The following is a 15,211-nucleotide window of genomic DNA, read 5'->3' as shown; positions in this document are numbered from 1 at the left end:
AAATATCCCACTGGCTATTATTTTAAAGACCTTTAAGAATTCAAATTCACTTAACTCATCATAGCAATTTACTTCCCAACAAGTTATGTCAGAAAGCATAATTGAATCACACCAAATTTTCATTATTCAAACAGGATACCATTAGAGTAAAAATGTGAGTAAAGCGACAAAAAGTTATTGTCATAGAATGGCTCCCTGAAATAGTTAATATCTAAACATTCAGTATCACCAGGTATTACTACTAAAGAAACTCCAGCCCCTTTTTTGCACTATACGACCCACTTCAGTGGCCTGGCAAGGGCCAGGCAACGGTTCAGGGCCACGCTTGCTTTGGCATGGGACACTATGAGAGGCCCAGGGGAACGGTTCTTTTTTTTTTTTTGCTTTTTAGGTCACACCCAGCGACGCACAGAGGTTACCCCTGGCTCTGTATTCAGGAATTACCCCTGGCGGTGCTCAGGGGACTATATGGGAGTCTGGGAATCGAACCCGGGTCGGCTGCGTGCAAGGCAAATGCCCTCCCCGCTGTGCTATCACTCCAGCCCCGATGCACAGGATTTGGAGGTTGGCACTAGGAGGGCCAGGCAAAGTGGACCTTCCCCATCTGACCCGCCAAGTTAAAAAGGGCAGGAGGGGGGCTGGAGCAAACCGCAAACCCTTTCCTCCAAATTAAAAATGAGAAGCTTGAGGTCAGGGGCTGGAGCGATAGCACAGCAGGGAGGGTGTTTGGCTTGCACGCAGACGACCTGGGTTTGATTCCCAGCATCTCATATGATCCCCCGAGCACCGCCAGGAGTGCAGTTCCAGGAGTAACCCCTGAGCATTCGAGGGTGTGACCCCCCAAAAAAAGAAAGAAGCTTGAGGCCAAAGTGCTAACAGCAGGGAGGGCGTTTGTTTGCCTGGCACATGGCCGACCCAGGTTCCATCTCTGGTGTCCTACAGGGTTCCCTGAGCACCGCCAGGAGTGATTCCTGAGTGCAGAAGCAGGAGGAACCCCTGAGCATCGCTGGGTGTGACCCAAAAGCCAAAAATAAATAAAAGGTTGGGAATTCATACAGGCTATTGGCAAGGCTGTGGGGAGCAAGCACTGGGGGCGGCACAGCCAGATCCCCCAGCCCTAAGGGGCTCCCACCTTTCTCTAGGGCAGGCAGGGTGGGGTGGGTAGCAAAATGCCAGCCTGTGTGCCCAGGCCAGGCAGGAAGCTTATAGGTGACAGGTGAGATCTGGGGAGTGTATTCCCAGAGGGCAGCTCTGAGCCTCGCCGACTTCCTCTTACCTGCCTCTGTCCCCCGGGCGTGGGGTTGGGGTCCTGGTCTTCTGCGCAGGGACCACGACAGAGCTTGGCCAAGAGCGAGCAGGTAGGTGTCGTCAACGCAGGGACATTTAGGGCTGTGGAAGTGTGGCTCTGGCTCTCAGAGATGGGACAGATGCTACGTTTGTCCACTCCCTGCGGAACCTGCACCCCATGCTGCCCCGGAGGCAGGATCTGGACGAGCATAGAATATGCAGACCGGAGAGTCCATCCAAGCCACGCTGCCAGCATTCATGCTTTCCCTGAGTCTGTGTTGCGGGGACTGGGGGGACTCAGAAACATCCTCCCACCCCCATTTCTTCCCTCTGGCTTCACAGCGGAAGACATTTCCTTGACGTGGGACAGAAATTTTGCAAATGAAGTGTATAAACATCATCTGCTGAGTCCTCCTGGGCTGACTTTGTAGCAAAGGACAAAGTAAAAACAAAGGGAATTGAGTGGCCCCTTCTTCCTGGTCGGCTGGACCTTGGCAGATGGTCATCCAAGATCCACAGATGACCCGCCTGCCATCAGCAGCTGCCAGAGGCGGGGTCCTCAGCAAGGTGCTCCTCGTAAAGTGCTCATCCCTTGGATTGCACGCAGCTGTGTCTTCCCTGCTGAATTCTCCCTGACCCATACTTGGTTTTTTTTTTTCTTTCTTTCATTTTTTTTTTGCTTTTTGGGTCACACCCGGCGACGCACAGGGGTTACTCCTGGCTCATGCACTCAGGAATTACTCCTGGCGGTGCTCAGGGGACCCTATGGGGTGCTGGGAATCGAACCCTGGTTGGCCGCGTGCAAGGCAAACGCCCTACCTGCTGTGCTATTGCTCCAGCCCCCGTTTTCCTGTTTTTTTTCTTTCTCTCTTCCTTTCTCTCTTTCTCTCTCTCTTTCTTTCTTTCTTTCTTTCTTTCTTTCTTTCTTTCTTTCTTTCTTTCTTTCTTTCTTCCTTCCTTCCTTCCTTCCTTCCTTCCTTCCTTCCTTTCTTTCTTTCTTTCTTTCTTTCTTTCTTTCTTTCTTTCTTTCTTTCTTTCTTTCTTTCTTTCTTTCTTTTTTGTTTTTTTTGTTTTTTGTTTTTTGGGTCACACCCGGTGATGTTCAGGGCTGACTCCTGGCTCTGCACTCAGGACTCACTCCTGGTGGTGCTTGGGGGACACTATGGGATGCTGGGAATCGAACCTGGGTCGCCGCGTGCAAGACAAACGCCCTCCCCGCTGTGCTATCACTCCAGCTTCACTTGGTGCTTTTTTTTTTCATGCCCATGTGACCACGGTACTTTCAGGAATATTTCACATTGGGGAATACCTGTATGTGTTCCAGTGAATAATGAAAAAAAAAAAAAGAATATTTTATTTGGGCCCAAGATAGTCTAGTGGGTAGGGCACTTGCCTTGCTCATGCTTGGCCCAGGTTTGACCCCTGGCACCACATATGATCCCCTGAGCCCACCAGGAGTGATCCCTGAGCACAGAGTGAGGAGTCAGCCCTGAGCACCGCAAAGTGTGGCCCCAAAGACAAAGAAAGCAAAACAACGCAACAAGAAGACAAGAAATGACCCAAACTGTCGCAAACATAGAAAATCGAGCACTGGCATGACCGAGGGCAGACAATCCTGAGACTCAGTCCAGCCACCAGCACTGCAAAGACCAAGAGGAAAAACAAACTGACCGTGGGAAGGAAGTGACCCGGGGCTCACAGAGGCTGCCCGACGCTGGGCTTTCCCCGAGCCCTGGGCAGCAGCTGGAGCTGTGAAGGCTGCGACGTGGGGTTCCTGCCAGGGGCTGTGCCGGCAGGCAGGGACTCCCCCTACGCCCTTTGATGGCATCTGGTGGCTGAGCTTGTCCCTCGAGGCCGCCAGGGCCTTCAAAGGACATCAGAGGGGCTGGGGCTTGGCCGGGAGGCGGGGCTCGGGGGGCTGCACCCATAAAGGCGGCCGGGCCCGCACTGTCCCCGGACTCTGAGCTCGGCTGTGCAGGAGGAAGGACGCGCCTCTGCGTGGTGACCAGGAGCTCAGACCGGACACGTCTGTGGGGGACAGAGATGGCAGCTCAGGTGTGTGCGGGTCAGAGCAGGAGCTGCCCCACGGGGTGTGGGGCTGGGGGGCTGATTCCAGAGGGTCCCTGGGGGCTGCTGGCTCAGCTGTGGGGCTCGGGGGCCACTGACCCTTGTCCTGTCCCCTCAGAGGCCCCTGTCCCTGCAGTGCTGCCTGCTGTTCCTCTTTGTGGCCACCTTGGCCGGGGGCGCCAGTGAGTCTGGGTGGCCCCTGGGAGTGGGGGGACTGGGCAGGAACCCCTGGCGGAGGAGTCAGAGATCCCAGAGGGAGGCTAATGCGAGAAGGTGACCGGGCCCCTGGGATTAGCTCAGGACACACAGGTGGGGTCATCGGGGTCCGGGGACATCCTTCTGCTCTTCATCATGGGAGCCTCAGGCTGGGCTGGTCGAGGCCACTTGGGGCTTCCTGCTCAGCTGGGGTCAGGGAGACACAGGGAGAAGGGGACCTGGGCAGGGGGAGGGCAGGGGGCAGGGAGCAGGGGACAGGGGGCAAGGGGTTCGCTGCTCGGGGCTCTGAGTTTCCTTCTGTCCCCAGCTGCCCGCATGAAGTGGCTTCCTGAGACCAACTGTTCCTCTCACAGCCCGGCGCTGCCTCGGAGCTGCAAGGAAATCAAAGACAACTGCCCCAATGCACGGGTGAGCGGCGGGGGCTGGAGCGAGAGCACAGCGGGGAGGGCGTTTGCCTTGCACGCGGCCGACCCGGGTTCGATTCCCAGCATCCCATAGGGTTCCCCTGAGCACCGCCAGGAGCAATTTCTGAGTGCATGAGCCAGGAGGAACCCCTGAGCATCGCTGGGTGTGACCCCAAAACAAAAAACCAAACAAACAAACAAAAAAGGGTGAGCGGGAACCCAAGGTCATTCTGCAGCCACGATGGCCACGCAGATCCCGTGGACCTTAGGGTGACTCAGGAACCTGGGGTGTCCTCGGGGAATGAGGTTTTGCCAACCCTCATCTGGAAGGTAGTGGCGGTCACTTGGGGACACTTCCAGGGCGGGGTCTCTTGGGCCATCTGCTCTACACAGTTGCTGCAGAGGGAGAGGGCACCAGGGGCTCATGTCCACTCACAAGTGACCCCAGGAGGGTTCTGGGTGGACAGTGGTGCACCAAGGGCTCATGTCCACTCACAAGCGACCCCAGGAGGGTTCTGGGTGGACAGTGGTGCGGCGTGTCTGGGTTGGGACCCTAGAACTCTGTGCTGTCCACCCCCCCCGCAGATGGCCTGTATTTCCTCCAAACTGAGAAGAGAGTCATCTATGAGACCTTCTGCGACATGAGGACCAATGGCGGCGGCTGGATGCTGGTAGCCAGCGTGCACGAGAACAACATGGCTGGGAAGTGCACGGCGGGGGACCGCTGGACCAGCCAGCAGGGCAACAAAAGGAGGCACCCCGCAGGGGACGAAAACTGGTCCAACTACAACACCTTTGGGTCTCCAGTGGCAGCCACCAGTGACGACTACAAGGTGGGTCCCTGGTTGGGCTGGACATGGCACGGAGGCACGTGGACAGAACCTCCATATCTGAGTGACTGTTCTTTTTTTTTTTTTTTTTTTTGCTTTTTGGGTCACACCTGGCGATGCACAGGGGTTACTCCTGGCTCTGCACTCAGGAATTACTCCTGGTGGTGCTCAGGGGACCCTACGGGATGCTGGGAATCGAACCCAGGTCAGCCACGTGCAAGGCAAACGCCCTCCCCGCTGTGCTATTGCTCCAGCCCCCCTGAGTGACCGTCCTTGCCATGACTCAGAGATCTGGGGCGTGCAGGGAGCTGGACATCTGTGCAGTGTCCAGCTGTCCTGCTGGTGCTCTGGGCTCAAGGAGGCTGTTCGGGGTGTGGCCAGGGGCATCTCACCATAGCTCTTGCAGAACCCCGGCTACTACGACATCCACGCCCGGGACCTGGGCATCTGGCATGTCCCCAACAGGACGCCTGATCACAGGTGGAGAGACAGCGCCCTGCTGAGGTACCGTACCACCAGTGGATTCTTCCAGAATCTCGGACACAACCTATTTGGCCTCTACCAGGTACGTGGTCATGCTGGCAGGATGCAAGAGCCAATCATTGGGGTAGGAATCATTTAGCTCTGAGCCTGGTTGCATGGGGTCACTGGGGTCTGTCCCCCTGGTCCACCATAATTTCTCCCGCTGTTGCTCCCCTATTACCTGACCCAGGTCTACCCCCATCCATCATCCTGAGGATCCCGTGAAGTTCGTTTACCCTCCTCCTCCTTGCAGTGCTGAACCGGGCTTCTCTGGTGTTTGTTGGCCAGGGGGGCACTGCTGTTGGAGCCTCGGGACCCCCTGCAGCCCATGTTTCAAACACTTTGCTCTAACCCCAAAGAACAGGAGCGGTCAAGAGGCAGCTGAGGGGCTGGAGCAATAGTACAGCGGGTAGGGCGTTTGCCTTGCACGCGGCCAACCCGGGTTCGATTCCCAGCATCCCATGTGGTCCCCTGAGCACGGCCAGGGGTAATTCCTGAGTGCAGAGCCAGGAGTAACCCCTGAGCATTGCTGGGTGTGACCCAAAAAGCAAAAAAAATAAAAGAGGCAGCTGAGTCTGGGTGACATGATTTAACCACCAATGGTATCTGGCATGTTCTGGAAATGGTCCTAGTCCCACTGGTTACCTTGGAAACCTGGGCACGTCCTCCCAACATGTCCTTGCAGTGGTCCAGGCCCTGCTTTGCAAGATGTCACGCTCAGGAATTTCGGCGCCTGTGCTCCCACACCAGTTGGCTGCAAATGCACCCGCCCTACATGCCAATATTCTAGAACACGGAGCTCTCACCTGTATCCAGGCTCAGTCCTGGGGGCAGGCGCCCCGCTGGGTCCACGGGCAAACACTCTGAGTCTCTCCAGCTTCTCTGAAGCTTGGTTTGCCACTGGCTTTTGGGGGCTGTCTACTGGGCAGGTCATCCGTCTCTGGCTCCAGACTCCAAAATTTGAATGCCGTCTCGGTTCTGATTGAGCTAGTTAGTACCAGAAACAGCAGATAGCAAGGTACTCTGTACTTTTTAGTTTCTTTCTTTCTTTCTTTCTTTCTTTCTTTCTTTCTTTCTTTCTTTCTTTCTTTCTTTCTTTCTTTCTTTCTTTCTTTCTTTCTTTCTTTCTTTCTTTCTTTCTTTCTTTCTTTCTTTCTTTCTTTCTTTTTTTGGGTCACACTGGGCAATGCACAGGGGTCACTCCTGGCTCATGCACTCAGGAATTACTCCTGGCGGTGCTTGGGGGACCATATGGGATGCTGGGAATCGAACCCATGTCGGCTGCGTGCAAGGCAAACGCCCTACCCACTGTGCTATCACTCCAGCCCCTGTACTTTTTAGTTTCTTAAAGTGGGAGTGGATTGTTTTGGTCTTTATAGTAATCCATGGAGGAGAAATCTTTGCTGGGGAAAGAGAGCTTTCAGGAGAAGTTAGGGAGTCCCCAGGGAGCAGGTGGGTGGCGTTGGCTGCATGGCTGCTTCATCTCTCCGCGAGTGAAACAAGCTCTTTGACTTCTGTATTTTCCTGCAACCTTTCTCTACTCTCCCTTCCCAGAGGAATTTAAGGCGGGATTCGTCCAATTCCGGGTTTTTAATAACGAGAGAGCAACCAACGCCCTGTGTGTGGGAATGAGAGTCACCGGCTGCAACACGGAACACGTGAGTTGGGGAAATCAGCTTGAGCAATTGTGTGTGCATGTATCAGGACGCATGCGTGGTTGTGACTCTGTGTGCATATGTGCGTGCGTGCACGTGTCTACATGTAGTTCCTGCCTGGTGCATGCAAATGTCGCAGCTTCTGTCACTGTTGATGTGCCGGTTCTTTGCTCTGCAGACTCTGTTGATATCTCAGTAACTTCCTTTATTACAGAAGTACCACAAAGGGGTGGGATGTGGGGGGTAGATTGAGAGACCCCCATAGAGTGAGAGAGAAACGAGGCACTGGGTGAGGGCAGCTGGGGGTCCCGAGACACGGTGACCCCTTCACCTGCCCCTGCAATGTGTGGATTTCAGGCAGTGATGCTAGTGGAACAGGATTCACATCTGTGGATCATGGGCTCAGCACATGTGAGATCTATGTGTGTGTGTGTGTGTGTGTGTGTGTGTGTGGCATGCCCAGGCTAGAGGAGCAGGGGTCTGTTACCATGGGGATGGGGATTCTCAGGGAACCCCCCACCCAGCAGAGGTGGTGAGAATGGACAGCATGCAGTGGCAGGGTTGTGATGAGAGGGGGCGTCAGTGAGCGGGTGGCCACTGTCCACTTGGGACCCAGCGCTCTGAGCTTTAGGGGCACACGCCGGGCATTGCCAAGTCCTCACGAAACTCCTCCTGCCCCCAGCATTGCATCGGGGGAGGGGGCTAATTCCCCGAGTGGTCTCCCTGGCAGTGCGGGGACTTCTCCGGCTTCAACTGGAACGGATATGGCAAGCACCGAGGCTTCAGCAACAGCCGTGCCATCACCGAGGAGGCCGTGCTGCTCTTCTACCGCTGACCGCGCCCGGCCACTCCTGGTGTCCTTGCTGAGCTGCGTCCCGACCGCAGAGAACCAGCTGCTGTATGTTAACAGACGCACCAGACAATAAATTGCATCTGCCCTGGCTCTGGTGTCTTGTGATCTTGTGAAGTGAAGTGTAGGGGGTATTCATTTACATCCCGGGCTGGAGAGATGGTCCAAAGGGTAGGACACTTGCCTGGCAAATGGCCAACCTGGGTTTGATCCCTGGTACCCCATATGTTCTGAGCACTGCCAGGAGTGAATCCTGAGTGCAGATGATGTGACCAAAAGCAAGAGAACAAAACCAAATCAAAAGCAGAAGTGTCGGGGCTGGAGTGATAACACAGTGGGTAGGGCATTTGCCTTGCACGCAGCTGACCCGGGTTCGAATCCCAGCATCCCATATGGTCCCCTGAGCACCGCCAGGAGTAATTCCTGGGTGCATAAGCCAGGAGTGACCCCTGTGCATTGCCGGGTGTGACCCAAAAAGAAAAAAAAAGGCAGGAGTGTCGTGGATCATGATTATTTGTGTGGATTGTGTATGTGTGTGTGTTGCCAAGGATTGAATTCAGACCTCACACATTCTCTGCCATGGACCCTCCCAGCCATGATCTATTAAAATCAAGATTTAACTCTGCCCTGGGCTGTGTCACCTAAAACCAAGACAATGTGGGGTGTCTCCATGTGTTGGATAACATTGGTTTGTCCTTGCTCCTCCCCCAGGGAACTTAGGTTTATTTAACTACTCCTACCACAGTGCTCCCAAGGCACACACACCCAATTCCATCAGGCACTGTATCCCTGTATCACTGTCATCCCGTTGTTCATCAATTTACTCAAGCTGGCGCCAGTAACGTCTCATTCATTCCAGCCCTAAGATTTTAGCAGCCTCTCCTTACTCATCTTTCCCAACAATTGGAGGCTCTTTCAGGGCCAGGGGAATGAGACTTGTTATTGTTACTGTTTTTGGCATATTGAATATGCCGCAGGGAGCTTGCCAGGCTCTGCAGTGTGGGTGGGATACTCTCGGTAGCTTGCCAGGCTCTCTGAGAGGCATATATTCCATCAGTCTCTGATAATCCTATATTTATTTTCTTATTTTCTTTTTTTTTTCTTTTTGGGTCACACCCAGCAATGCACAGGGATTACTCCTGGCTCATGCACTCAGGAATCACTCCTGGCGGTGCTCGGGGGACCATATGGGATGCTGGGAATCGAACTCAGGTTGGCCGCATGCAAGGCAAATGCCCTACCCTCTGTGCTATCGCTCCAGCCCCTGAAATAGAATAGTTGACTTAAATAAAAATCAAAGAATTGAGCCATCCGCAGCTACCAACTGTGCCATTCGCAGCCCAGGAAGACAGGCTGAGACTGAGAGTCAGGATACCCTGGGGGTCCCCATTCTCTGCCCTCAGACCCGCCTCTCACCTCAGTCTCCACCATCAGCACCACAGTCCTCCCAGAGGCATGTCCAGTCTCCTTTGAAGCACGCGGTCTGGAGAGCAGGAGGGTGTCCGTGATAAGGAATCCTGTCATCTCAGGGCCCCGGGGACATCATAGACACAGTCACCCGCCATATGGCCTGACCCACCTTTGATCTCAGTCAAATCTCCCCCAGAATAAATACGGGCATAAAATACAGAGAGATGTATCTGAAACTGCAGTGTGGTTTGCTGACTGTGTAAAACAATTAGAGAATCGGAAAAAGTTCACTAAATGATTACTAAATTCTTACTAATTTACATTATTACTAAATTACTGAATGGTTACTTCATTGTTACTTCATTGTAACAATTGTTTTCCTTTTCATTCCCTGCCAAACACCTAAATTTTTGTGAATGAATAGGAAATTGTTGGAATCTCAGGTAAAGATAACAATTGTAGAATGTTCAGTGAACTTAAGAAAGTAAATAATTTTCGGGGTGGGGGGAGATGGGATTGGGTGGGGAGGGATACTGAGTTTATTGGTGGTGGAGAATGGGCACTGGTGGAGGGATGTGTTTATGAACATTGTATGAGGGAAAAATAAGTTCTAAAATGTGTGAATCTGTATCTGTACCCTCATGGTGATTCACTAATTAAAGAATAAAAAAATTGCTATTTAATAGATTAAAAAAAAAGAAAGTAAATAATTTCCAGTATAGAAGCACTATTCTGTGTATCTGTTAGAATACACACTCCCATAGCCCTGGCGATAGCACAGCGGGGAGGGCATTTGCCTTGCATGTAGTCAACCCCGGGTTCGATCCCCGGAATCCTTCAGGGTCCCCAGAGCCCTGCCAGGAGTAAGTCTTGAGTGCAGAGCCAGGAATAAGCCCTGAGCACCATGGGCGGTGACCCCCAAAAGCCAAAACATATATTAAATATAAAATATTTTGGCCATTAATCACAGTTGTCTTGAATGATGAGCTAGAGGGAAATTTAGCGAATTCCACCTAGTAGAGAGCACGTGTGTGGGGAGGAATAGGGAACATTACCTAAGAGAAGATTGTGTCTGTGTGTCTGCATGGCATGTGCCTTCCCTAGATCCAACCAACTAATTATGAAACAGGAGTTAACAAGGTGATGGAGGTTGGGGAGACAGTACAGCCAGAGGCGCTTGCTGGCTTGCGGCTGAGTCAGGTTTGCTCCGACATCCCGTATGGTCCTCTGAACAGCGCCAGAGAAATTCCTGAGCGCAGAGCCAGGAGCAAGCTCTGGGGATCTCCGGGTGTGATCCCCCCTCAGAGCAAAAGAGTCAACATGATGAGCTTCAGGAAGAAACGGGCAAACACAGATGGAGACCTGGAGCCTGGCAGGGCTGATACAATGGGAAAAAGTCCAGGAACTGTTGGGAACAGAGGCTTCCACCCGAGCCCGCTCTGAGGTCACAGGGAACAACAGGGCGTGGGGGTCCCAGGGGAGGTCATGGGTGGGATGAGGCTTTGCACACAGGGGCCTGGTTTCAGGGCTCCCCAGACTGCAGAGAGACACTCCTCAAGAATAAACTGAGTGCCCCCAGAACACGGGCACCATCACCCCCCTCACCCCTGCAGGAATCAAATGAGTCACAGCAATATTTGCCTTGACAGGAGGGTCAGCGCTGACCAGGTTGGGGCTGTGCCGGCAGCAGGCTGGGATCCTCTTGCACGCCCTTTGATGGCATCTGGTGGCCCAACTTGTCCCTCACGGCCTCCAGGGCCTTTAAAGGACATCGGAGGGGCTGGGGCTTGGCCGGGAGGCGGGGCTGGGGGGCTGCACCCATAAAGGTGGCTGGGTCCGCGCTGTCCCCGGACTCTGGGCTCGGCTGTGCAGGAGGAAGGACGTGCCTCTGCGTGGTGACCAGGAGCTCAGACCGGACTCGTCTGCGGGGGACAGAGATGGCAGCTCAGGTGCGTGAGGGTCAGAGCAGGAGGTGCCCCTCGGGGTGTGTGGCTGGGGAGCCCGATACCAGAGGGTCCCGGGGGCTGCTGGCTCAGCTGTGGGGCGCGGGGGCCACTGACCCATGTCCTGTCCCCTCAGAGGCCCCTGTCCCTGCAGTGCTGCCTGCTGTTCCTCTCTGTGGCCACCTTGGCCGGGGGCGCTGGTGAGTCTGGGTGGACCCTGGGAGTGGGTGCTAGGGCAGCTGCCAGGGCAGGAAGGTGACCAGGGCAGGCAGGCAGGCGACAGGTGGGGTCCCCATGGACAGGGAATGTCCCTTTCAGGAGCAATCCCGACTCCAAACGTGACCGAGACCAGGCACGCACATTTTCCACGGAGCTGCAAGGAAATTCAGAAGAGGAATCCCAGAGCCGAAGGTGAGCTGACCCTCAGCCCTGCGGCAGCCACAGTGGACCCGGCTGACCCAGGATCCCACAGTGGACACGGAGGACCAGCACCAGTCAGCTCAGAAATCTGGGAGATTCTGAGAGGATGAGGCTTTGGGGACCATGTGGTAGACTAGTCCCTGTACATGAGGATGTTGTGTCCAGTGTTGGGGAACCTGGGGGACACGGGGACCCTGAAGGAGGGATACTGAGGGTTCTTGGGAAGCTGGCCAGGAGGGCTGTCTCGAGCTTCTACTGTCTCCAGAGGGATGGGGGCCAGGACACACATCCCCTCAAGGTGACGCCTGACCGTGCTGAACCTCTGGGCTCCCTGTTTTGGCTGTGTCCCCTGCAGATGGCCTGTACTTTCTCCGCACTGAGTAAGGGGTCATCTACCAGACCTTCTGTGACATGAGCACGAATGGCGGCGGCTAGACGCTGGTGGCCAGCGTGCACGAGAACAACATGAATGGGAAGTGCACGGCAGGGGACCGCTGGTCCAGCCAGCAGGGCAACCGGGCAGACACCCCCAAGGGGGACAACAACTGGGCCAACTACAACACCTTTGGGTCTGCAGTCACAGCCACCAGCGACGACTACAAGGTGGGCCCCGGCCGGGCCAGCACTGGGAGCAGCGGGCTGGCTCCGCTTTAGCAGATGGGCTGGGCATGAGTATGTGGACAGAGACCTCTGTGTCCAGAGTGGCCGCTCCTTCTATGACTTGGGACCTGGGCATGCGGGGTCCTGGTCTGCTTGCTTGGGCGGCTTCTGTGCTGTGTCCAGCTGTCCTGGTGGTGCTCTGGGTTCCATGAGGCTGTGTGGGATGTGGCCATGGGCCTCTGAGCACAGCTCTGTGGGGTTTGCAGAACCCCGGCTACTACAACATCCAGGCGCGGGACCTGGCCATCTGGCATGTCCTCAACGAGACCCCGCTGAGATCCTGGAGGAGCAGCTCTCTGCTGAGGTACTTCACCTACTCGGGCTTCTTAAGGAGATTCGGACACAATCTCTCTGGCCTCTACCAGGTACGTGGGTGCGGCTGGAGGCATTTGTGGGTGAGGGTGGCAAGAGCCAATGGTTGGGGTGAGGAATGAGTTGTCTCTGCGCCTGGTCACTAGGGTTTTCCTGTGGACTGTCCAAGGGGTCTCTCCACAATCGTCTTTATGTCTCTATCTGTGTCTCTCTGTCTCTTTCTCTTTCTCTATTGCTCCCCTAAGACCTGAGCCAGGCAGGGAAGTGTCTCAGGAGACAGCGGGGATGGGGTGGGACCGGGACAGGGCTCTGACTCACCTGGTGGCTCCTGCAGAGATACCCCGTCCAGTACGGCATCGGCAGGTGCTGGAATGACAACGGCCCCGCCATTCCCGTGGACTATGACTATGGGAGTCCCCAGAGAACCGCCTCCTACTACTCTTCCAATAATCAACGTGAGTGTTTGCTGTTTATGCTGGGGATCAAGCCTCCTTGTCCTGTGGTTCGTGGAACTGAGCAGAGCAGCCTTGACCAACGCGCCCCTGACCCTCACCGTGATGAGAAATCTATGCGAGCAGATTGACTCGCCTCCCCTTGACCAGCTGTCACACCGGGAAGATCCCCACTGGGACTGTCTACGCGGGTTAGGAAGTCGGGTTGCTCCCAGCCTAGAAACTTAGTGTAGACGTCCCATCTCCAGGCATGGACAGCAGCTCTCAGTTATATCACAAGGACAGATCTCTCAGGACAATAATCACGGAGTCTTGAATGGGAAAGAGATTTTAGGGTGCATTGGGGGTTCCCGGGGAGCAGGTGAGAGAGGCGGGGGTCTGGGCCACAGGCTGGTGCTGCTTGAAAAATGGGGTCCTTGGCTCCCTGCATTGATGTGAGACCCTTCTCTGCTCTTCCTTCCCAGAGGAATTTAGTGCTGGATATATCCAATTCCGGGTGTTTAATATGGAGAGAGCAGCCAACGCCCTGTGTGCAGGCATGAAAGTTACCGGATGCAACACAGAACATGTGAGTCTGGATGATCAGCATGTGTACATGTGTGCATGCATATATGTCTGTGCTAAGGTAATATGTATGTAAATACTGTGAATGTGTGTCCATGAATGTGTGCTCATAGGTTTCATACCCGTGTGTGTATGTGTTTGTGTGCATGTGTGCATGTGTGTGTATGTGTGTGTGTGTGTTTTCTCACAGTCACTTCCTCTCTGGCTTTGGGATCTCCCTCAGTTCCCCAGAGCCCATCACACACCCCCATGCAGTGATTCCTCCAGGAACAGGGAAAGCTTCATGACAGTCATCTGGGACCTCAGTTAGGGACAGAAATGTCAGCATATCTCTGAATCCACAGGCACTGGTGTCCCCAGCACAAACAGGTGGCTTACCTAAACAGACACGAGCTCAATCATGGAGCTGCCGCCCATGTCCAGATGGGAGGACTGTGTTGGCGTCGAGATGCATCAGAGACCAGCAGGGCTGGGGGAGAAAAGGAACCTTAGGCAGCCAGGGAACTGCGCGCTCCACCCTGGGTCTGAGGGGAGGTGGTTTGGGAGATGCCCAAGCTCCACTAGATTTGGGGTATAACTGCTGGCTGCAGAGTTGGGTTAAAACAACCTCTGAGCAATAAAATGAGGCATGTCCAGAAGGCCAGTGGACACGACTAGATCAGGGATGCCTTGGTGATGAAGTAGGGACCCATTCACCATGCTGGAGGGAATATCGTGATAGATCAGGATGCGTGAGGGGTCAGGGAACACTGGTGGCAGGAAGGGGATAAGGCCCACACCAGGGGCTTGCGGATGCTGAATCAGCACTTCTGGGCACTGTGTGACATGGGGCACTGGTGGTGACCAAGACTAAAATAACCAGGTGGGTTTGGGACTTGGACACTGTCCTGTGTCAGTGACAGGAGGCACAGGGCAGGTGAGGGCAGGGTCCCTCACTGTGCTCACGTAGCTGTGAGCACTCATGGGGGGCTGGTACTGAGTTGGGTGCAGACACACAGGGGGAGGCTGAGAGCAGCTGAGGTTGAGGGGGGCTGAGCCCTGGGAGGAGCATCCAGTGCTGCCCTGAAGGGGTTGTGAGGGCCAGTGGGTTTCAGGGACGCAGGAAGCAGCAGCTGCCTCCAGAGTCTTGTGGGGAGAAGGATTCGAGGGTGGGGGTCCCAGCCCAGAGAGGGGAGTAGGATCTGGGGCTGCCACATTCTGGGTTTGGCCGTGAAGCCCTCAGTTCCCTCTCTGCTTCCAGTACTGCATTGGAGGAGGTGGCTACTTCCCTCAGGGCAACCCCAGGCAGTGCGGGGACTTCTCCAGCTTCGACTGGGATGGGTACGGGACTCACACTGGACGCAGCAACAGCCGCGCCATCACCGAGGCAGCCGTGCTGCTCTTCTACCGCTGACCACGCCCGGCCACTCCTGGTGTCCTCGCTGAGCTGCATCCTGGCCACAGAGAACCAGCTGCTGTGTGTTAACAGACGCACCAGACAATAAATTGCATCTGCCCTGGCTCTGGTGTCTTGTGATCTTGTACAGATGAAGTGAAGTGAAGGGGGTATTTATTTATATCCCGGGCCGGAGAGATAGTGCAAAGGGTAGGACACTTGCCTTGCAAATGGCCAACCTGGG

General features: G+C 54.8%; 2 pseudogenes; both read left to right on the top strand.

The window, feature by feature from the left end:
• The first annotated feature begins 1,785 nt into the window (after positions 1 to 1,785).
• LOC129399852 (intelectin-1-like) lies at positions 1,786 to 7,816 on the top strand (annotated as a pseudogene).
• A 3,362-nt stretch (positions 7,817 to 11,178) lies between these two features.
• On the top strand, positions 11,179 to 14,985 carry LOC101558529 (intelectin-1a-like; annotated as a pseudogene).
• Positions 14,986 to 15,211: the final 226 nt, after the last annotated feature.

This window comes from Sorex araneus, chromosome X (genome assembly GCF_027595985.1).
Source record: "Sorex araneus isolate mSorAra2 chromosome X, mSorAra2.pri, whole genome shotgun sequence".
In the NCBI taxonomy this organism is placed as follows: domain Eukaryota; kingdom Metazoa; phylum Chordata; class Mammalia; order Eulipotyphla; family Soricidae; genus Sorex; species Sorex araneus.
Note: the sequence above shows the minus strand (reverse complement) of the source record. Positions and strands in the feature narration are given on the sequence as shown.